We start from the raw sequence: 23,380 nt of genomic DNA, 5'->3' as shown, positions 1-23,380 counted from the left end.
GGTATACATTCATCTATTCATATACATAATTTATTAGTAAACTATAATATGTATAGTTTAAGAGAATACTATCATATACAAATATTATAACAGAGAATACTATAACAGAGAATACTATACCAGAGAACACTATAACAGAGAACACTATAACAAAGAATACTAGACAGAGAATACTATAACAGAGAATACTATACAAAGGATAATAGACAGAGAATATTATGCATAGAATACTATTACTATAACGATATTCAGAGATAACTTAATGTGAGATACTACTTCATGACACATCGACCATTTCATTATGTCATGTTTTGTAACCAGAATCTCCTGGAGGGAGAGCGTGAGTTTGCGTATAGATCTATACTGGATTGACTATCCTACACTTTTGTTGTTCGCTACAGTGGGACTTGCAAGTCTACGGGTGCCAAATGTCATTTCTTCCGACGTCTTTCATTGTCGTGTTATAGTCAGATTAGTATGGTAAAAATCATATCACATTTTGCCTTAATTAAACCATTGGGTTTAAGGTTGTTATTACTTCAGTGATTAATACAAATAATACTGCAGTACACATATACATTTTCCCATTATATTCAAATCGCGATCTTCCATATTAAGGGTAATATAAAACTATATTTTGGTAATGATAGTCATACTTGGGAAAAGCTTTCACTTTTACAAAGAGACAAACATACAAAACAATCGGGTCTTGGTAGAAGACTAGTTTTTATACTAGTAGAAAATATAGGATTTTCTACAAGTTTTCAAACATATACAAACATTTACATTGTTCAATTACAAACATTTTCATCAAAATTATACAAACATTGACACTAAATACTGATAAACTCACCAACTTAAATGTTGATCTATGCTTTCAAAATAACTTGTATTCTCAGGTCACCAGTAGACAGGTACCGATGAACAGGTTTTGAGAAGATGAAGCATCTTCAAGACTCGTCTTTTATTTTGATTATTCATTTTTGGTGTCTTACTACTATTAAAGAACACACTTGTATGAAATGATACTATTAATGCAATGGATGATGTTGTTGCTTATTTACTACATTGCATTGTTATGATACTGTACATGACGTCCTCCGCCCCAGAACGTTTACGCCGTTCTTTGTTTTGGGGTGTGACAAAAAGTTACAAACATGTATGTTTGTATTGTATATGGGCACATTCAGTGTTTACACTTATCCATTTTTTAGGACGGGCCTCATTTTGATAAGTATTGTTTATTGTTGATTTGATAAGTGTTATTTCGATAGATTTCGTTTTGAAAGTTGTTAATTTGACAAACATTGTTTTCACGTTTTATGAATGTTGCAAAGCAATAAATTGATGTTGTTTTACACACAACATCAAGATTCAGTTTCTATGAATCTTACGAAGCACGGTGTTCATTTATAAATGTATACTTCGTCAATATTTGTTGTATGTTATTTTGATAAATGTCGTTTCGATGATTTTCTTTTTCGATACATTTTGTTTTGATAAATTCATGATATTGGGTGTAACCCTAGATCATTCGATAAAATTTTCAACTTGTTGCTGTATTAGTCATTTCGATAATTGTTATTCGATTATTTTTCAACTAGTTGTGGTACTATTTGCTTCGATTATTGCCATTTTTGTAAATATGGTTTTAATAATATGATTTTGGTTTATAGTTCCTAATGCTAAGTTTTGACTTAGGCTTCATGAGAGGTGACATTCAATTTTATCAATCACGGAGTTCGGTGGGATGGACCGAAATATGTAAGTAAGGTGCATCCCTTACTTTCTGTAGTTAACATCATATCTAGCTAATCTGAACACTAGCGTTTTATCAACTGTATCATTCATTTTAAACTTAAAGATGGCATGTCGATTCAATCCAGAGTTGTGATTCATATGATGATTTGCATTATTTATTCAGGAGGGGCTTTGTCAAGTAAATCCAATCCTATAACCAATTTGTGATGAAAAAAATACCATATTTAAATGATAGGGTAAGTTATCAAATCATACGAGAGTGAAGAGTATGTGGTGCACTTTGCACATTATGCATCTGTATTTATTTATTAATAGCAACATATTAAAAATATGTAAATTGTATATTATGATCCATATGATGTGAGATGATTAGAGTAAACTGCTCCTGATAGGGTGATGGAATGTATATGCTTTCTCTCCCTTTTTTTGTAGCGGTATATAATGCTATATGTTGGTCTTCTTTCTGTATTTTTAAGCGATTGAAGGGAGTATCTTGTAAACGAAGGTTGTTGCTTGAGTATTTGTATAGTTTGTTGTTGCAAATGTGATGTCAATATCGGGAGTGGTATACTTGAGTGAATCGACTTTGGGAGTTTTCAATGCTTTTGATATGCGAATACACGAAGGTATGAAAAGCGGTCATAGTAAACATAACTAAAACTTATGTACTTGTTTGAAAACCAGATACACTTTCAATTCAATATTGAACCGCTTTGGGAGTTTTCAATGCTTATGTACGTGCTTGAACCGCTTCTACCGTTACATATAAATCAACTATTGTCATGACTACAGTAGTCGGGATCGGGTTTGTGATTTCAACAGTATTCATTGCCACATGTTGTCAGAAACCAGATAATAGAGTTGTGATGGAGGTAGTGGAAGCTAGGAATAGAGAAGGCAACTAGTTCTTGGACTTCTGGATTACCCTTGCTTTTCTTTGGTCACATATGTAAGATTTGTGTTGGTTCTTGCTACGTTATTGAAGGGGGTGTCGAGATTTGGCGTAGGGTTTTGACTTTAGTAGAGGCTCGTGGTCATCTTCGAAAGTTGGATAGCCAATGATTATAGCACCTGACCATGGCATTCAAAAGATATTTGAAAAGATAGCTTCTCACAAGACCATTCCCCTCACTATCCTTTCCTTCACCTAAACCCAATGAATGGGTTGGAAACTTCCCTCACTATTTTTTTTATTATTTTTTTTTAAATATATTTCCTATAAATATTATACTCATTTTGTAGGGAATTAAAAACCATGAGTTTTGATATATTGTTTTATAATTTTTAGTAGGTATACAATTTAATAAGTATTAAAAAAGATAAAAAAAAAAGTTGGCCTATAGAAATATGAGAGAGAGTGAGGGAATGGCTCCCTCACCACCTTTCCCTCAGTCAAGGGATGGTGTTCAGCTGAGAGGAAAAGCTTCCCTCACTCTTTCCCTCACCTATACGCCTTATACAAAGTCAAACAACTCTTCAATTACATACATCCTCCACTCTACATGTGTCATGTATAAACACAATCGAATAGCCATGGATCCAAATGGTATCCTTTACATGTTTTTCTTTAAAATTAGTGTAAAAATTAGTGCACAAAAGAGCAATAAATAAATGGATCCTTAGAATTGGGTATTCTTATGCGTTATACTGTACAACCGTAAAAAGAAAGTGTTTTTGACACTATAATAACCTTCAATTGTGGTTTTTCTTCATCATTTTTTGTGTTAGCTAAGGATTCGAATCATAGGTGATCGAAACATACATAGCCAAACCATAGATGCTGAGTCATATATACCAAACCACAGATGGCCTAAACCATATATACGCCAAGGTTTGAGAAGGAGGTTGAAGGTAAGGCCAGGGCTTCTATCTGGATAAATGTCGACGCACAGGAACTATACAATAATCAGTCGAAAACTCAGAAGTGAGATGTCACACCCCCAAACCGGAACGGCGGAAACGTTCGGGGGTGGATGACTTCATGTGGTAACGTAACAAATGAATACATAGTAAAGAAAGCAATACAACCATCATATATATAATTGAAAGTTTACATTGTTAAAAAGTACATGTTCAAGACCAATTACAATATGATGCCAAAATATGAATTTAAACTGGCGCCGCAGCGTCCCTTCTTCAAAAGTTGTTTGTTACCTGTAATTAATGAATCACTGGGACATAAAAGTAGTTTTGAAAGAGTAGATCAACATTTTAGCTGGTGAGTTTCATAAGTATTAAATGACAATGTTTGTATGAAATGAAATGTTTCGTTTTTGTTTGTTTGTTCCTATAAAATCACATATTTTCTACTAGCATAAATGTAGCCTTCTATCAAGACCAATGTTTGTTTCTAGAAAATGTGTGTACATATAAAATTGCCAATACGTCTGAAAAACCCCGTAAATCCATGTGTTTTTAATACTCCATGTGAGTTTTATAACCATGCTATTGACTAGAAATGCCTATACACAACGTTCTTCAGGCGTTGGAATGTTCTGACGTTTGTCACCCCAAATGGTGTACTGTAGCTAACAGTCAGGGCGTGGGGTTATCAATCCCGTATAGATCTATACACAAACACCATGCTCCCCCTCCAAGGGATTCTGGTATATAATACAGGACTTGAAATGTGTACTCGAACGTATGTGAAGTTAATGTCTCACAAAACTTAGTATAAAACAGATTTATGTGCGAAAATGTTCGTTTGTTCTTGTATGTGAAAGTAAGCTTCTTGAAATAGTGTTTCTAGTATGTAAAAGTTTGTGATGTTCTCGTAAAACTATACCTATTATAGTTTTCTAAAAGTGTGTCTCGTTTGTATAATAAACCCTAGTGAAATGCTCACTTGTTATGAAAAGTAAAATTTATGTAGTGCCTAAAATGGACACATATACATACAATAAGAACAAAGTGTTTGATTTATACATATATAACAATACTTTTCATTTCCAAAGATATGATGTTATCGTGATATATTTTGCATATGAAAGTTTCCTATAATAGTTATAAATCACATATGATTCCTTTGATAAAAAAGTGTATAACGAAACTTTATATAACACACGATAATAATCGTATTTTTTACTTGTATTTCCCCCCTTAAAAGCATATAAAAGCATTTTTAAAACAATTAAAAGTGTGGATTATAAGGGTATGAACTCACTTGAAAGACCGGAAAAGGCGAGATGAAAACCGAGCAGAATTTCGACTCGAGAAAGCGGATTTTCTCGAGATTCTTGGGAATCTCGGGAGCACAAACGACCTTCGGGACTTGAGCAAGGAAACAGGGGCAAAAACACAAGAAAGATGAGAGGAATTGGCCCTTTTCTTCGGAACCCTCGCATCCCTTTTATAGGGGCTGGGAACCGCCTCGGTACGCTGGGCGTACGCATGCGTCATGCGTGACTGCATCCTCGATTACTTCGGAACTTCGGATGGGACGGGGCATAGCCTCGCATAGGGGCGACGTGGACGATCCGAGGCCTAGGCCTCGAGTACACTGGGCGTAACTCGGATCGACCTGGTGACTCCTCCTTCGGATAATACCAAGATTAAATAATAAAATTTATATTTTATTTATTTAATAAACTTCAAAAATTCATATCTTCTTTATACGAACTCCGTTTTCGACGTTCTTTATATCCACGCGTAGGTGAGACTACGCTCTACAACTTTCATTTAGATTCCGTCGGCAAAGTTTGAAATTATTTTTATTATTTGTTTTTAAAAGGGTCGCGGTAAGAAAATTTCGTTAGAAATTCATAACTTCATTATCTGACGCCTGTTTTTGCCAGACTTTTTACCGTTGTAATACCATTGTCGAGACCTTCGATTCTCCTTTAGATCATTCCGGCCAAAAGTCGTTTGATCTCTGATTCGAGTTTTTAGCTGTCTATCGCTAAGGCGAACTTGGAAAAATCATAACTTCATTATACGAAGTCAGATTTGGGCGTTCTTTTTAGGTACGATCACGGTTTAATGACATCTAACATAGTAGGTAATTAATTGGAGACTTTTTGGACATTTTATTTTCGAAGTTAATTTCATTATATCAAAAGTGGTTACAATACTTAACTTTTTAGGTCGTTACATAGAGTTGAAATATCGGGTTGTCACATCATCCCCCCGTTAGAGGGAATTTCGTCCCGAAATTTAAAGTAAGAAAGATACTTGTGAATCAGAGAAAAAGATGAGGGTACTTTTGTTTCATCTGATCTTCGCGTTCCCATGTGAATTCAGGTCCTCGCTTGGCGTTCCAGCGAACCTTCACGATGGGTATGCGACTTTGTTTCGTTTGCTTGACCTCTCGGTCCTTGATTTCTACCGGTTCTTCCACAAAGTTGAGGCTCTCATTGATCTCGATCTCGTCGAGTGGAATAACAAGAGTCTCATCGGACAGACACTTTTTCAAGTTCGAGACATGGAAGGTTGGATGTATGTTACTAAGTTCACGTGGTAGATTAAGCTTGTAAGCTATAGGGCCGATTCTGGCGAGAATCTCGAAAAGCCCTACGTATCTTGGATTTAGCTTTCCACGCTTTCCAAATGGTATTAAGCCTTTCCACGGTGAGACCTTCAATAGAACACGGTCTCCAACCTGGAATTCCAAAGGTTTCCTCCTTTGGTCAGCGTAGCTTTTCTATCGGTCTCTAGAGGCTTTCAACCGTTCACGAATCTGAATGATCTTCTCTGTCGTTTCCCGTATGATTTCCGGACCGGTGAGAGTGCTTTCAGGAACTCGTCCTTTAGCTAATTGTGTGTCTCCAACTTCAGCCCAACACAGAGGGGACCTCCACTTACGGCCATAGAGGGCTTCAAATGGAGCAGCCTTTATGCTCGTATGATAACTATTGTAGTATGAAAATTCGACAAGGGGTAAATGGATATCCCATTTCTTTCCAAATTCAATCACACAGGCTCTTAGCATGTCTTCTAAGGTTTGTATCGTTCTCACTTTTCCCGTCTAGCCTAGTCCCCAGGGAACTTTGTAGTGACTGCCAGAACCTTGAAGTGAATCCACTATCTGTATCGGAGATAATGGATATCGGAACACCATGCAGTCACACTATTTCCCTTATGTAAGTTCTTGTAAGCCTTTCCATCTTGTCAGTCTCCTTGATTGGTAGAAAATGCGCGGATTTGGTCAACCTGTCGACGATGACCCATATGGCATCGAGTAATCCGTTCCCATTTCCATTCTGGTATCTCCGGTTGTTGTAGTAATCCTGAAGGTTTCTGATACTCGACCTTAACCTTAGCGCAAGTAAGACATTTACTTACGAAGGTAGCAATTTCTGCTTTCATGTTAGGCCACCAGTACAGTTTCTTAAGATCCAGATACATTTTATCTGAACCTGGGTGAACAGAATATCTCGTGTTTTGTGCTTCGGCGATGACTATGCCTCTGAAACCACCATGTTTCAGTGTCCAAATACAGTCCATGAGATAATATGCTCCGCCACCCTTGATTTCTAGATTCTTTTCCATTCCTCTCAGGGATTCACCCGCCACATTTTCGGGTTGCAAAGCTTCCAGTTGATCCTTCTTAATTTGTATGGATAAGTGGGAATGGATAGTCATAGTCAGTGATTTGACTCTCCGACCAGTGTATTCTTTTTTACTGAGGGCGTCAGCTACCACATTGGCCTTGCCAGGATGATTACGAATTTCACATTCGTAGTCATTGAGTAGCTCGACCCATCATGGTTGTCGCATGTTGAGCTCCTTCTGATCAAAAATGGGTTGAAGGCTCTTGTGGTCGGTGAAGATAGTGCTCTTTGTTCCGTACAGGTAGTGTCTCCAGATCTTCAGAGCAAATACCACTGCTCCTAACTCAAGATCGTGTGTTGTATAGTTTACTTCGTGTGTCTTAAGCTGACGGAAGGCATAAGCAATAACCTTCCCTCTTTGCATAAGAACACAACCAAGTCCTTGGTTTGATGCATCGCAATACACTACAAAATCTTCTATCCCTTCGGGGAGGGATAGTATCGATGCGGTGCACAAAGCTTGTTTCAGTGTTTGGAACGCCTTCTCTTGTTTTGCTCCCCAGTCAAAGGCCACGCCTTTCTGGGTCAATGTAGTAAGAGGTTTCGCAATGCTAGAGAAAGTCTTTATGAATCAGCGATAGTAGCCAGCGAGACCCATAAATTGACGAATATCTATAGGTGTCTTTGGTGCCGACCAGTTATCAATGACCTTAATTTTGGAGGGTCCACGTGTATCCCCTTCTCTCTAACAACATGGCCCAAAAATTCGACTCTTCGAATCCAAAATTTGCACTTAGAGAACTTCGCATAGAGGTTCTCCAATCGTAATGTTTCTAAGACTTTTCGTAGGTGCTGACTATGCTCTTCCTTACTTCGGGAGTAGATAAGTATATCATCGATGAAGACGATGAAGAACTGATCCAAGTAAGGACGGCACACCCTATTCATTAGGTCCATGAATACCGCTGGTGCGTTGGTTAATCCGAACGGCATCACTACAAAGTCGTAGTGTCCATAACGGGTTCGGAAGGTTGTCTTGGGAATATCCTCCTCTAGTACTCGTAATTGGTGATATTCGAATCGTAGATCTATCTTCGAGAAGTAGTTTGCTCCTTGAAGTTGATCAAATAGGTCGTCAATGCGGGGCAGAGGATTGTTGGATATAGTGTCTAAGTCCATAACTTTATTTGGTATGTACTTGATCCGACCCGGCATGGTCCATTTGGGTTGCATGGCATTGCAATACTTGGATAGACTAAATGAGAGAATATGGCACTTATGATTATTAATATATTATAAGTTCTAATACATTAATAGTAGTATTATTTAATTAGTATTTGATCAAGTATTAATCTAGTATTAATTCAGTGATCAAAGTGAGACTAATTAAGTATATAGGGTTGATTATGACAATCATCAAATCTTTTATGGTGGATTAATGATCCATGGTTTATGGGTTATGGATGTAACCATTTGGAGCTCCATGGATAGTCCATGGGAGTTACAAACCCATGGGTCATGAGAAATGAAGAGTTATGACAATTAAGAGTATTCATGTGAAAACCCTAATTGTGACACCACTATAAAAGGGACCCTTCGGCTAGTGAAATCGGAGCTAGTAAGGTTACTAGAGAGGGCATAACCGATTTTGAGTGCTAGGAGTATTCTCTCAAGTTATTCCAAGTTTTGTGGTGTTGTGTGAAGCATTTGAGGCACAACATTTGGGGTGCTAGGCTCACAAAGTCTTGAAGGAATCCAAGCAACAACAAGGTATGTATTTCTACTAGTTTTTATGTTTCATATATTCCCCATGCCATGCTAGTTAGGAAATAACCTTGAAATAGAAATTTGCATGTATATAGAGAAAACATAGATTCAAGGTTATTAGGGTTGCATGTACACTTAGGAAGTGTTAGAATGCTCAAAACCCATCAGTGGTATCAGAGCCTAGGATTGTTTTCTGTATACTTGATGCAAAACTGCTTGAAAATCAAAAATTCTGCATTCTGACGACTGTACTCGCCGAGTCAATGGGGAGGACTCGCCGAGTCCATGAACAAATTCATCCTACTCGCCGAGTAGGATAATGCACTCGCCGAGTAGGATCGAGCTGGGCAGATTTTTCAAGTTTTTGTTGCTGGAAATGGATTAGAATCATTATCCCAATCTGTTTTGGACTTGTAAAATCTGTTTTTCAAAATGATAATGATTATGTTAATCCATTTTACATGACTTTTAACAATTTCAAAGTATTATATATGTTCATATGATTTCTTGAAATTGCTTGACATGAATTTGTGTTCTTATGAGTTTTTAGAAGATCATAGGAATTATGTGTAACCACCATGTGTGTTTAATTCTTGATCTTAATTGTATTGATGGTGTCCATAACCTGTCCTCAAGTTATGGATAACCAAAGGTCACTTCTTTAATTTGTGTTTAAAGAACTAAAGAGGTTTCATAAAATGAAGAGTGTTCATTTTTATGAACCATTAAAACTCATAAGTTACAAAATTGAAGAGACTTGGAATAGTTTCAATTCTTGCCCTCAAGTTTTGGAATTTGAAAAGTCTTACACTCTAATACTTTAATTCCAAATTAAACCTTAGATTTTTAAAAGGTTTAAAAATCAGAACTTATACTATTATTATAATTGTATTATATAGATATGTATAAGAGTATGTCGTTCTTATCGTTAGTAGGCCTCATTCACGAAGCCGGTCTATAAGGGGGGTATAAGGATGTTGCCTATAAAATGGTGACTTAATGGGTGTCCACTCTCACCCACCACTTCCTTGATCGGTGGAGGGTCGTTAGCCGAACGGGTAGGATACGACTTTAAATTCTCATTAAAAGTATAATGAATTATAAAGTAACTATACATTATAAATTCCCAATCTTAGTTACTTTAGGAAAATGTGAAATTGGTGCTAGCCCATAAAACTACACTTTGTACCTTACCAAGTCGTTAGTGGAGCGTGTGTGGTTAACCGGCACACTAACATGGACTAGTAAGAGTGGAAAAGGGTAACTTGACTTTATTATAGATCGGTGGAGCGTGTGTGGTTAACCGACACATCGATTAGGTAATATTGTTAAGGGTACCAAGTCAATTTGTATGGTTATTCACACCTTGTTTGTGATCCTCGGCATCCCAGTCACAAACTTGAGAGGGCACATTCGAGATTCAAACATGTCATTGAAAAGTTCAATGTATCTCAAAAGATCTAGGAGTTTCAAAACCAATAAAACCTAATAATAAAATATTTCGTTCTTATGGTGGAAATTGGTAAATTCGTCATTTACCTACCTTCAAATATTTTATAGTGTGGATTACGGCATCCCTCTTCCACCTATAAATAGTTTGTTGGATCCTAGCCTTAATATTTCATTTGGGTGACTTATTAAGGATTCTTAATCTAATGAAACTTATCTTCCTTTTATTCCAGATGTCTTCCAATAACGTTGCTGGCTCAAACCGTACAGGCTCCTTTTCCCTAATGAACTTATGTGGTAAGGTCATCTTTGATGGATCCAACTTTAATGAGTGGATCAGAAACATCAGGATGATTACCCGCTATGAGGACAAAGAATATGTCCTTGATAGGGAGCTTAAGGTTGTTAACGAAGCCACTGCTACTCTAGAAGAGCTTGCGGAGTTCATTGCACATGAGAAGGATGCCACCAAGGTGTCCTGCATTATGATGGTCACAATGACTCCGGAACTCCAAAAATCTTATGAAGATTTCTACCCCTATGAGATGCACCTAGATCTGATGGAAAGGTACCATCAGAGCGCACGTCAAGAAAGGTATGAAATCATTTCCTCCATGATAACCGCAAGGATGAAGGATGGTGAACCCATCACCGGTCACTTGCAGAAGATGCAGAGGTTCGTTGACCAGTTGCTAAAGCTCAATGTTGACTTCCCTGAGGAATTGGCGATTGACATCATTCTCCATTCCTTACCTTCAAGTTATGATCAGTTTCGTATGACTTATCATATGAATAAGGAGGAAGTCACACTTAGCAAACTTCAAGGACTCTTAAGGACAGTTGAAAATGGCCTTAAGGGTAAAGCGGTTGCTACTTCTACTCCTTTAATAGCCCCTGTTCTTGCAATTGGGCAAGGGAAGGGTAAGAAGAGGAAAAGACCTTCAAAGGGTACCAGGGGTAATACTCTTGATGGTTCCTCTTCAAGTGGGACAAAGAAAGGTCCCATTACTCCTTCTTCGAACCCAAAGTAAGCACAGTGCTTCTATTGCCAAGATAATGGACAATTCAAGCGAAGCTGCGCCAAATATCTGCAAGATGTAAAGGATGGGAAGGTTAAACCCACCCATGCAGGTATTTACACAATATGGTATAACAACTCATCTAATGCTAATTCTTGGGTGCTTGATACAGGGTGTGGTATTCACATTTGTACTGATTTGCAGACACTAAGAAGAAGTGAGAAAGTAGAGCACGGGAAGATAAACTTAGTCATGGGCAATAGGAAAGCATCACCTGTTACCAAGATAGGAGTTTATTCTTTATTACTTAATAATGGGTTAATGTTAGATTTGAATAAGTGTTGTTACTCGCCCGAAATGGTGAGAAATATTATTTCTTTTCATGGCTTGTACAAACAAGGTTTTACATTTTCATTTGATAATAAAAATGGTGCTATTAATGTTTATTACAATGATGTATTTTACTTTAAAGCAATACCTTGTGATGGTGTATATGAAGCCGTGAATGTTGTAGACAATCTAGGAAATAATGTCTTGTATATTGATTCTTCTGATAGCTTGGATAAAGCATCCTTGTGGCATTGTCGTCTTGGACATGTTAGCAAGAAGCGCATAGGCCAACTCCAAAAGGCTGGAGTCTTGGAATCATTTGACCTCAAGTCAGATGATAGTTGCGAGTCTTGTATACTTGGAAAAATGACAAAGTCGCCCTTCACAGGTACTTGTGATAGGGGTGAAGGTTTGTTGGACCTTGTACACACGGATGTGTGTGGGCCCTTCAGAGTTGCTACAAGGGATGCTAATCGTTATTATGTGACTTTTACTGATGATTACAGTAGATATGGATATATTTACTTAATCAAGCATAAGTCAGAAACCTTTGAAAAGTTCAAAGAGTTTAAGTAGGAAGTTGAGAATCAATTGGGCAGGAACATCAAGATGCTCCGATCCAATCGGGGAGGAGAGTATCTTAGCATTGAGTTCCTTGACTATCTTAAGGAATGTGGGATTGTCTCACAATTGACACCTCCCAGGACACCATAGTTGAATGGTGTGGCTGAGAGGCACAATCGAACCTTGTTGGATATGGTTCGTTCCATGATGAGTCGAGCTTCGTTACCAATCTCTTTTTGGGGGTATGCCTTAGAGACTGCCGCCCATATCCTTAATCTAGTCTCTACTAAAAAGGTTGCCAAAACACCTCACGAGATGTGGACTGGGAAAGTGCCCAATTTGGACCACATCAAGATTTGGGGTTGTGAAGCTTTTGTGAGGCGTGAGACTCATGACAAGCTTGAACCCCGAAGCGAGAGGTGTATTTTCATCGGCTACCCACAGAGATCCTTTGGTTACCTCTTCTACAGACCTAGTGATAATGTGGTCTTTGTAGCAAGAAGAGGAGTCTTTCGTGAGAAAGAATTCATAAGCCAAAGGGACAGTGGGAGGCAAATTGACCTTGAAGAGCTTCAAGAGTCAAGTGGTGAAGGAACCTCAAATACTGTCAGCCAACCTGAGGAGGAAACTCCTGTTGAGCCGATAGACGAGTCTGTACCTCCAAGACGTTCCACTAGGGTGTGGAATGCACCTAAATTTTATTATGGTTATCACATCACCACTGAAGGTGATACATTTATCAGTGATAGTACACTGATAGATTTGGATGAACCTAATAATTATAAGGAAGCCATGGCAGGCCCTGAGTCTGCGAAATGGAAGGAGGCTATGGACAACGAGATTCAGTCCATGTATGACAATCAAGTTTGGAACTTGGTTGACAATGTACCAGGTCGTAAGACAGTTGGGTGCAAATGGATATTCAAGAAGAAGACCGACATGGATAGGAAAGTACACACTTATAAAGCGCGACTGGTTGCGAAGGGCTTTACTCAAACTCCGGTAGTTGACTATGATGAGACCTTCTCACCAGTAGCAAAGATTAAGTCTATTAGAGTGTTGTTAGCCATATCTGCATTTCATTACTATGAAATATGGCAAATGGATGTCAAAACCGCTTTCCTTAATGGGAAGTTGGCTGAGGATGTTTACATGGCTCAGCCAGAGGGTTTTCTCGATCCAAAATACCCTAATAGAGTGTGTAAGCTTGAAAAATCCATTTATGGATTGAAACAAGCATCTCGCAGGTGGAATCTTTGCTTTGATGAGAAAGTCAAAGAGTTTGGCTTTACTAGGAGTGAAGATGAGTCTTGTGTATATGTCAGGGCTAGTGGGAGCATAGTTAGCTTCTTGGTGTTGTATGTGGATGACATACTTCTCATAGGAAACGACATCCCAACTTTGCATGAGGTTAAGGCCTGGCTTGGGAAGTGTTTTTCTATGAAAGACCTTGGGGAAGCTGCCTATATCCTAGGGATCAGGATATTGAGAGATAGGAGTAAGATACTAATTGGACTTAGTCAAAGTACCTATGTGGATAAGGTACTAAAGAGGTTCAGTATGCAAGATTCCAAGAAAGGGGAATTACCAATCTAGAGTAATGCCAAGCTAAGTAAGACTCAGAGTCCGAGTATAGAGGCTGAGATAGCTGAGATGAGTCAGATACCATATGCTTCCGCTGTGGGCTCGATCATGTATGCTATGACCTGTACTCGCCCTGATGTGGCTTTTGCTTTGAGCATGGTCAATAGATATCAAGGGAACCTTGGCAAGGCACACTGGACAGCGGTAAAGAACATTCTCAAGTATTTGCGGAGGACTAAGGACTGGGTCCTTACCCTCGGAGGCAGTGATGACTTGCGAGTGGAAGGATATAGTGATGCTAGCTTTCAAACTGATAGGGATAATTTCCGCTCTCAGTCAGGCTGGGTCTTTATCCTAAATGGAGGAGCCATTACTTGGAAAAGTTCCAACCAGGAGACAATAGCTGATTCGACTTGTGAATCAGAGTACATAGCAGCAAGCGAGGCAGCAAAAGAGGCGATATGGCTGAAGAACTTCATCGGAGACCTTAGAGTTGTACCAGCTATAAAGGAGCCAATGGAAAATTTCTGTGACAGTGATAGTGCGGTTGTTTTGGCAAAAGAACCAACAGATCACGGGAGATCTAGGCACACATTGACAGAAAATACCATTTCATCAGACATAGAATAGAAGAAGGACTCCTCGTGGCAAAGAGGGTATCATCAGATGAGAACCTGGCAGATCCCCTCACGAAGGGACTGAGCAGGGTTAAGCATTTACAGCATGCAAGGCGCATTGGGCTGAAGGATGATATTAGTTTCAATAATTAGATTCCTGAAACTTGTAAAATGTAATTGACATTTGATGATAAATAAAAGTTGTTATTTATTTATGAGTAAGGTGTTACTATCTTGTGTTGATTGTTTACTATGTTTCAGTTTTGCATGTTTTTACTTCCAGAATAATTATGTTATGGTATATATCATATTATTCAAACCATCCACAGTCAGTTAAACTTTGGAAGTAAGTATTGATTTAAGACTGCCATGAATTTGGCTTGTATGATTTGTCTAAAGTGCTTTGGACAATGCAATGGTTGCTACAACATTCATAAGTACTCATAAGGGCTGAGTATTGGATTCAACCCACGCTCACTTGCATCACTTCATGGAATTTATCTCGAGTGATCGTGAGACGGTAATATCATATAAATCTTCAAACCTAGAGATATGAGTTGTTGACTATGAGTTGGTTATTCATTGATTGTACAAAAACGCATTGGTAACTCGATGTTATAAAATGTGCCTTTGTGAGTAATTCAACAAGTAGTTAGTACAAGCATATCAGTCGAAGTTTATCTGTTCCTTCTAGAAATAGAAGCGATATTTGGGCCCCTCGATGATTTGGTTTTGACCTATGTACCGGGCCCGGTCAGAACCTAATTGATGTGTTCAATTTAGTTCTATGACGAAACAAATCGGAGATCGAGAAACAAATGCTAGACAATAAGTAAGACCATGTTCCATGTGTTTGTCCGTCTGATATCATGAGAGCAGAGGATTATATGATCACTTATCTTAAATGGCGTATCATCATCATCTCAGTTCCGAGAGACTTTGAAAGAGCTACGATTGCTAGTTGGATTTTGAAGTCATATTTGCAAATATAGTTATTAAACTTATCCAAGTAGGAGATTGTTGGATATAGTGTCTAAGTCCATAACTTTATTTGGTATGTACTTGATCCGACCCGGCATGGTCCATTTGGGTTGCATGGCATTGCAATACTTGGATAGACTAAATGAGAGAATATGGCACTTATGATTATTAATATATTATAAGTTCTAATATATTAATAGTAGTATTATTTAATTAGTATTTGATCAAGTATTAATCTAGTATTAATTCGGTGATCAAAGTGAGACTAATTAAATATATAGGGTTGATTATGACAATCATCAAATCTTTTATGGTGGATTAATGATCCATGGTTTATGGGTTATGGATGTAACCATTTGGAGCTCCATGGATAGTCTATGGGAGTTACAAACCCATGGGACATGATAAATGAAGAGTCATGACAATTAAGAGTATTCATGTGAAAACCCTAATTGTGACACCACTATAAAAGGGACCCTTTGGCTAGTGAAATCGGAGCTAGTAAGGTTACTAGAGAGGGCATAACCGATTTTGAGTGCTAGAAGTATTCTCTCAAGTTATTCCAAGTTTTGTGGTGTTGTGTGAAGCATTTGAGGCACTACATTTGGGGTGCTAGGCTCACAAAGTCTTGAAGGAATCCAAGCAACAACAAGGTATGTATTTCTACTAGTTTTTATGTTTCATATATTCCCCATGCCATGCTAGTTAGGAAATAACCTTGAAAAAGAAATTTGCATGTATATAGAGAAAACATAGATTCAAGGTTATTAGGGTTGCATGTACACTTAGGAAGTGTTAGAATGCTCAAAACCCATCAAGGATAACGATTTTCGATAGTAAGTTTGTTCAGTTCTCTGTAGTCAATGCACATACGGAACGATCCGTCTTTCTTCTTTACAAACAAGACCGGTGCTCCCCAAGGTGAGAAACTTGGTCTAATGAATCCTTTTTGATGGAGTTTGTTAAGCTCACTGAAAAGTTCTTGCATCCCTGCTAGTGCCAGACGATAAGGCGATTTTGCTACTGGGGTAGCCCCTGGAACTAAGTCAATTCTAAACTTGACTTGACGTTGTGGTGGTAATCCCGGTAGTTCTTCTGGAAAGATATCGGGAAACTCGCGTACTTCTGGAATGCTCTTGATGTCCTTTAATTCCTGACTCGTATCGACGATATGTGCAAGAAATGCATGACAATCCTTCCGCAAACACTTTCAAGCTTGGATTCACGAAATGATGTGAAAGTTTGTACTTGATTTGTCGCCGTAACTCACTAATGTTTCGTCGTTAGGGAGATTAAGACGAACTGCTTTCTCAAAGCACCTGATGTCGGCGCGAAGAAGACTTAACCAATCCATGCCAACTATGACGTCGAAACTTTTAATTTGGACCGGCATGAGGTTGATTAGGAAAGAATGACCGTCTAAAGTTAATGTACAACCCATGTATATGCAGTTAGTGTTTTCCGTTTTTCCGTTTGCCATTTCTATAGTGAATGATTTTTTCTAACTTGCTAGGTTTATGTTTAAGTAAGTGAATAAAGTTTTGACTCACGAAGCTTCTCTCTGCTCCACTATCGAACAGTATGCATGCATATGAATTATCGAGAAGAAACGTACCAGCAACTACTGTAGGATCAGCTACGGATTCTTCATGGCCTATAGCCAAAACTCGTCCCACCCCGCCGGTATTTGCTGCCTTTTGGCAGTTTCTCTTGTAGTGGCCCACCTCGCCACAACCGTAGAAAGCTTGGCCTACACCTGCTTTGGGAACTTGAGTGATCGGTTTTACGGGGGCTCTACAGAAACGGATAGTGTGTCCCTTTCTGTTGCAGTTGGAGCACTGCATTTCCCGACAAGGTCCATTGTCGTGGTAAGTGCATTTGGTGCACTTTGGAAAGTTACCCACATAAGGCTTTGTTGGGTATCGATTTGTAGGAACGGTAGTAGGTACAGTAGCATCATTCACTGTAACTAGTTGTTGTTTCTTTGAGGATTCTTGGGAAGACCCACCCTTCCCTTTATTCCATCCTCTCTTCCTGTTATTGTTGTTGTTGTTGTTTCCCTTTTGTGGTTCTGGTGTAGAAATTGTCGAGTTCTGATGGCTTCCGTGATCAATAAGAGATTGTGCCAGATCCTTGGCACTTTCAAAAGTGTCAGATTTTGAAGCTAACCCACTTGACTGAATTTGGGGCGACAGTCCCCAAATGTTGGTATAAGTTGCTATATCGGTACCAATCATTCCAAGAGTCCAGAGTTCGTGCTCAAGTTTTTGAATCTCTCCTCGTGGACAGTATTCTCTCATCAACATGATTTTAAGCTCTCCCAGCTTATTGCATTTGCCACTATCAGAGTAAGTGCCTTAACGTGGCCATTCCACCAAGTTAAAGCTCTTTCAGTAAGCGCGAAAGTGGCAAACTTGACCTTGCTGTGCTCGGGACAGGAGTAGACTTTAAAGACTGCTTCTGTCCTTTCGATCCACTGCTTCAGAACCATCACACCACCAGTTCCATTAAACATCCGAGGTTTGGCATTCGTAAAGTCTTTATAGGTGCACTCTCGGGGTTGCCCATGACTCTCGCCATGGTTGGAAGGAAGTGTGCCAATTCTCGAACTAGTAGTAACAGGGGTATTGATTTGTGACATGGCAGCCAGCATAGCTGCTGTGACTGCTGCTTGGAACATGGCAGCATCAAATTGAGGAGGTGGAGGCGGTGGTGGTATAGGTGCTTCCCCACCATTGTTTCGTCTCGGGTTTCTACGCGGAGGCATCCTTCAACTATAGGTTGAAAAGATAAAGATAAGAATTCCATAGCATAGAAAATGAATGTGTCTCATGAACTAAAATCGCTATAGTTCAACAACAGATCATAGTATCAGTCTCAAAGATAGAAGAATGAAAGTTATTCGTAAGACCGAATATATGAAACAAGCATATGGTTTCTCCATCTCATTTTAAGGATTGAACGTAATACTCAACGTAGTAATAATAGTGTTCCACTTATATTAATATAATAGTTGATACAACGATCAGGAAAATTTGACCCCTATAAGGGTCTCCGGTTACAAAGTTTAAGAAAATAAAAACTTTTAGCCGAGGTCCTAACTTATAACAAAATTTGAGATTTTGGCAAGCACTACTTGCGACGTAGGTTGCGCTTGGAGCTTGACTCCGCATCCGATTGCTTTGATTCCATAAGACGCTTATCGAAGGCGGCTTGTTGTTCCCTCAATTCGGCGAGGGCTGCAATCATTTGCGCTTAGAATGCCTCGGTTTGGAGTTGGGCATTGTCCTGAGCTCTGTCCAGCCTACGGATGTCGGAAGTGTGAACCTGTACTTCCACGTTGACTTCCCAAATCCGGCTAGCTTGAACTCCGGATTGGTAGGAATGGTTGGCTAGTTTGCCCACCATGAGTGGGAGTGCGCGATCGGCTGAACCTCCGCTGCAGACATCGTAAAAGTCTCGGCACATGCCGTAGGGAGGGCGTAAACTTTGTTGTTGGCTCCAATGGTGGAGGTGACTTCCCCAAACGGGAGTCGGTCCTTGAAAGTTCCTTACGAAGACGGAAGGTTGTGCGGGTGGTGGGTTGATCACTTCCGGCTCTTAGTCGGTACCGGAGTCATCCTCTTCATCCAATTCTATGTGTTCTTCGTCCTCCTCGGGATCCTCTTTGATCCATCCCCCGTTGCCTTGGTTGGGATAGTAGGGGTCGCCGGGGTGATGAAATCCAACCATTTGACTGTACGAGAATAGGGTTATAAGAATTCAATAAAATTTGGAATGTGTAAAATTAAACATGTAGGTTAAACTATTTTATGTAGCAAATACTCCTATAGTATTTAAATTTGTGTGTTCAATTCTTGTGATGTTTTGGTAAGTTTTGACTTGTTGCTCACTACGAGCATTCCTCGATATATATTGGTCCGATCTCGGGCAAATATAGTTGATCATGCTATATTTGTCCCAAATCTGGTTACATATATCGAGTCTTAATCGTAGTGTCCAACTTGTCTAAATACTTGTTGTATAGCTATAATCATGAAAATAAGTTGTTGTATGCATGTATTTGTACTTAAATGAACTAACAATTTAAGTTAAACGAAATGCGGCTTAGGCGTAAAACAAAAAAATGTTTTGTCAGAGAGTATTAGTCCCTTAAGCATTTATAGTTTGTATATCTTATATGGTTCGATATACTTAGTTCACTATAAACATTGCTCTGATACCAATCTGTCACACCCCCAAACCGGAACGGCGGAAACGTTCGGGGGCGGATGACTTCATGTGGTAACGTAACAAATGAATACATAGTAAAGAAAGCAATAAAACCATGATATATATAATTGAAAGTTTACATTGTTAAAAGGTACATGTTCAAAACCAATTACAATATGATGCCAAAATATGAATTTAAACTGGTGTCGCAGCGTCCCTTCTTCAAAAGCTGTTTGTTACCTGTAATTACTGAATCCCTGGGACATACAAGTAGTTTTGAAAGAGTAGATCAGCATTTAAGCTGGTGAGTTTCATAATTATTAAATGACAACGTTTGTATGAAATGAAATGTTTCGTTTTTGTTTATTTGTTCCTATAAAATCCCATATTTTCTACTAGCATAAATGTAGCCTTCTATCAAGACCAATGTTTGTTTCTAGAAAATGTATGTACGTATAAAATTGCCAATACGTCTGAAAAACCTCGTAAATCAATGTGTTTTTAATACTCCATGTTAGTTTTATAACCATGCTATTGACTAGAAATGCCTATACACAACGTTCTTCAAGCGTTGGAATGTTCTAACATTTGTCACCCCAAATGGTGTACTGTAGCTAACAGTCAGGACGTGGGGTTGTCAATCCCGTATAGATCTATACACAAACAGCATGCTCCCCCTCCAAGGGATTCTGGTATATAATACAGGAGTTGAAATGTGTACTCGAACGTACGTGAAGTTAATGTCTCACAAAACTTAGTATAAAACAGATTTACGTGCAAAAATGTTCGTTTGTTCTTGTATGTGAAAGTAAACTTCTTGAAATAGTGTTTCTAGTATGTAAAAGTACGTGATGTTCTCGTAAAATTATACCTATTATAGTTTTCTAAAAGTGTGTCTCGTTTGTATAGTAAACCCTAGTGAAATGCTCACTTGTAATGAAAAGTATAATTTTTGTAGTGCATAAGATGGACACATATACATACAGTAAGAATAGAGTGTTTGATTTATACATATATAACAACACTTTTTGTTTCCAAAGATATGATGTTATCGTGATATATTTTGTATACGAAAGTTTCCTATAATAGTTATAAATCGCATATGATTCCGTTGATAAAAAAGTGTATAATGAAACTTTATATAACACACGATAATAATCGTGTGTTTTACTTGTATTCCCCCCCTTAAAAGCATATAAAAGCATTTATAAAACATTTAAAAGTGTGGATTATAAGGGTATGAACTCACTTGAAAGATAGGAAAAGACGAGATGAAAACCGAGCAGAATTTCGACTCGAGAAAGCGGATTTTCTCGGGATTCTCGGGAATCTCGGGAGCACAAACGACCTTCGGGACTTGAGCAAGGAAACCGGGGCTTCGGGATAGTATGTGCACGGAAAACGAGGCAAAAACACAAGAAAGATGAGAGGAATTGGCCCTTTTCTTCGGAACCCTCGCATCCCTTTTATAGGGGCTGGGAACCACGCTGGGCGTACACGTGCGTCATGCGTGACCGCATCCTCGACTGCTTCGGAACTTCGGATGGGAAGGGGCATAGCCTCGCATAGGGGCGACGTGGACGATCCGAGGCATAGGCCTCGAGTACGCTGGGCGTAACTCGGATCGACCTGGTGACTCCTCCTTCGGATAATACCAAGATTAAATAATAAAATTTATATTTTATTTACTTAATAAACTTCAAAAATTCATATCTTCTTCATACGAACTCCGTTTTCGACGTTCTTTATATCCACGCGTAGGTGAGACTACGCTCTACAACTTTCGTTTACATTCTGTCGGCAAATTTTGAAATTATTTTTATTATTTATTTTTAAAAGGGTCGCGGTAAGAAAATTTCGTTAGAAATTCATAACTTCATTATCTGACGTCTGTTTTTTCCAGACTCTTTACCGTTGTAATACCATTGTCGAGACCTTCGATTCTCCTTTAGATCATTCCGGCAAAAAGTCGTTCGATCTCCGATTTGAGTTTTTAGTTGTTTGTCGCTAAACCGAACTTGGAAAAATCATAACTTCATTATACGAAGTCGGATTTGGGCGTTCTTTTTACGTACGATCACGGTTTAATGACATCTAACATAGTAGGTAATTAATTAGAGACTTTTTGGACATTTTATTTTCGAAGTTAATTTCATTATATCAAAAGTGGTTACAATACTTGACTTTTTAGGTCATTACATAGAGTTGAAATATCGGGTTGTCACATGAGAGGTGGTTCAAGATTAGCTAATCTAAAGCCAAAAAGAGTGGTGCATTCGTGAGTTTGTAACTGTTTGGTTTTGTTCGACTCGTCCGCAATTGATTTGGTTCGGTTTGGTTTGTTAAATCACACACTTCAACTGAACAGATTGGTAATTTCTTGACATACCAAATTTACAGGTATGATTTGTTGAAATAAATCCCGTTCGTTCTATGCCAATCGCGTTAACTATGAAATTGGTTGTGTCAGATGTGACTTGTGACCATGAAATCTTCCTGAAGCTTCTTAAGCCTTGAAACGTCATGGACTGAGTTGGATGGGGTTAAGTCAAACAAAATGTATAGATTAAGCAATTGATTCTTGAGTTGTAGGAGCGAGTATAGGAAACTCTTTGCCTTTAATAACCACGAAACCCCAGTGATGACAACGAATTTAGGTCCTGGTTTGGAGTTCCTTACATATTTTTACTTTTGAAAATTAACTTGGGAGTCACTCCATTGTGTTTGCTTGCTTGAAGCTGAAACCAAAATGAAGGGGATGTAGTTTGACACATCGAGTAATAATAATCATACTTATTATTCTACTCTATAGTTATTGATTTGAAGGCTTTATTTGATATAAGGTTTGATTTTGTAACCTAAAACTTTTAAGGAGTCTTGAGTATTGAAGAGAGGTCTGTCTCTTTAAAACTATGGGGAAATGACTTAAAAAAACCCAATGAAGTTTTTAAACCATTCAAAAAACTCCAATCGTGTTTTGTTTGTTCAAAAAAACCCAAGGAACATAACATTTTGTCTAAAAAGTCCAAGTTCCAAACCGTTCAAAAAATCCCAATTTTGTTTTGTTTAAGTGTGTTGGGTTTTTTTTTGAACAGTCAAAATATATGATTGGAATTTTTTAGATGTTTTGGAAACTTTGTTGGTCTAACAAGTCATTTTTCCGATACGGTAATAAATTACGTCATCTGTTTCTTTTATTTGACTTTCAGGAAAATGTAACTTAGGCATTTTAAATAAAATGTTAAGTTTGTTAGGTTTTTTGAACAGACAAAACATAATTGAGATTTTTTGAACGATTTGGAAACTTCATTGGGCTTGTAAGTTATTTTCCCTCAAAACTATTGTACTGTATTCGTTGCCACCCCGACGTTAGATTGACCTGGGTGTAGGAAACAGGTTGCAACATGATTGTAGTCAAACCACAAAGATTTGGGGTTTAGAATATCACTTCCTTGTTTTTGACGTGTATATGTGATAATGAATCCGCCCTCATGTGTGAATTTGGTAGCAATTGGAATGGTGAGTGAAGAAAACACTTAAGAATTACAGTTGAATTGTAGAAGTGGGTATGGGATCTTCTTTTTGTCTTTAATAATACAGGATCTCG

The sequence above is a fragment of the Lactuca sativa genome, chromosome 7 (genome assembly GCF_002870075.4).
Source record: "Lactuca sativa cultivar Salinas chromosome 7, Lsat_Salinas_v11, whole genome shotgun sequence".
In the NCBI taxonomy this organism is placed as follows: Eukaryota; Viridiplantae; Streptophyta; class Magnoliopsida; order Asterales; family Asteraceae; genus Lactuca; species Lactuca sativa.
Note: the sequence above shows the minus strand (reverse complement) of the source record.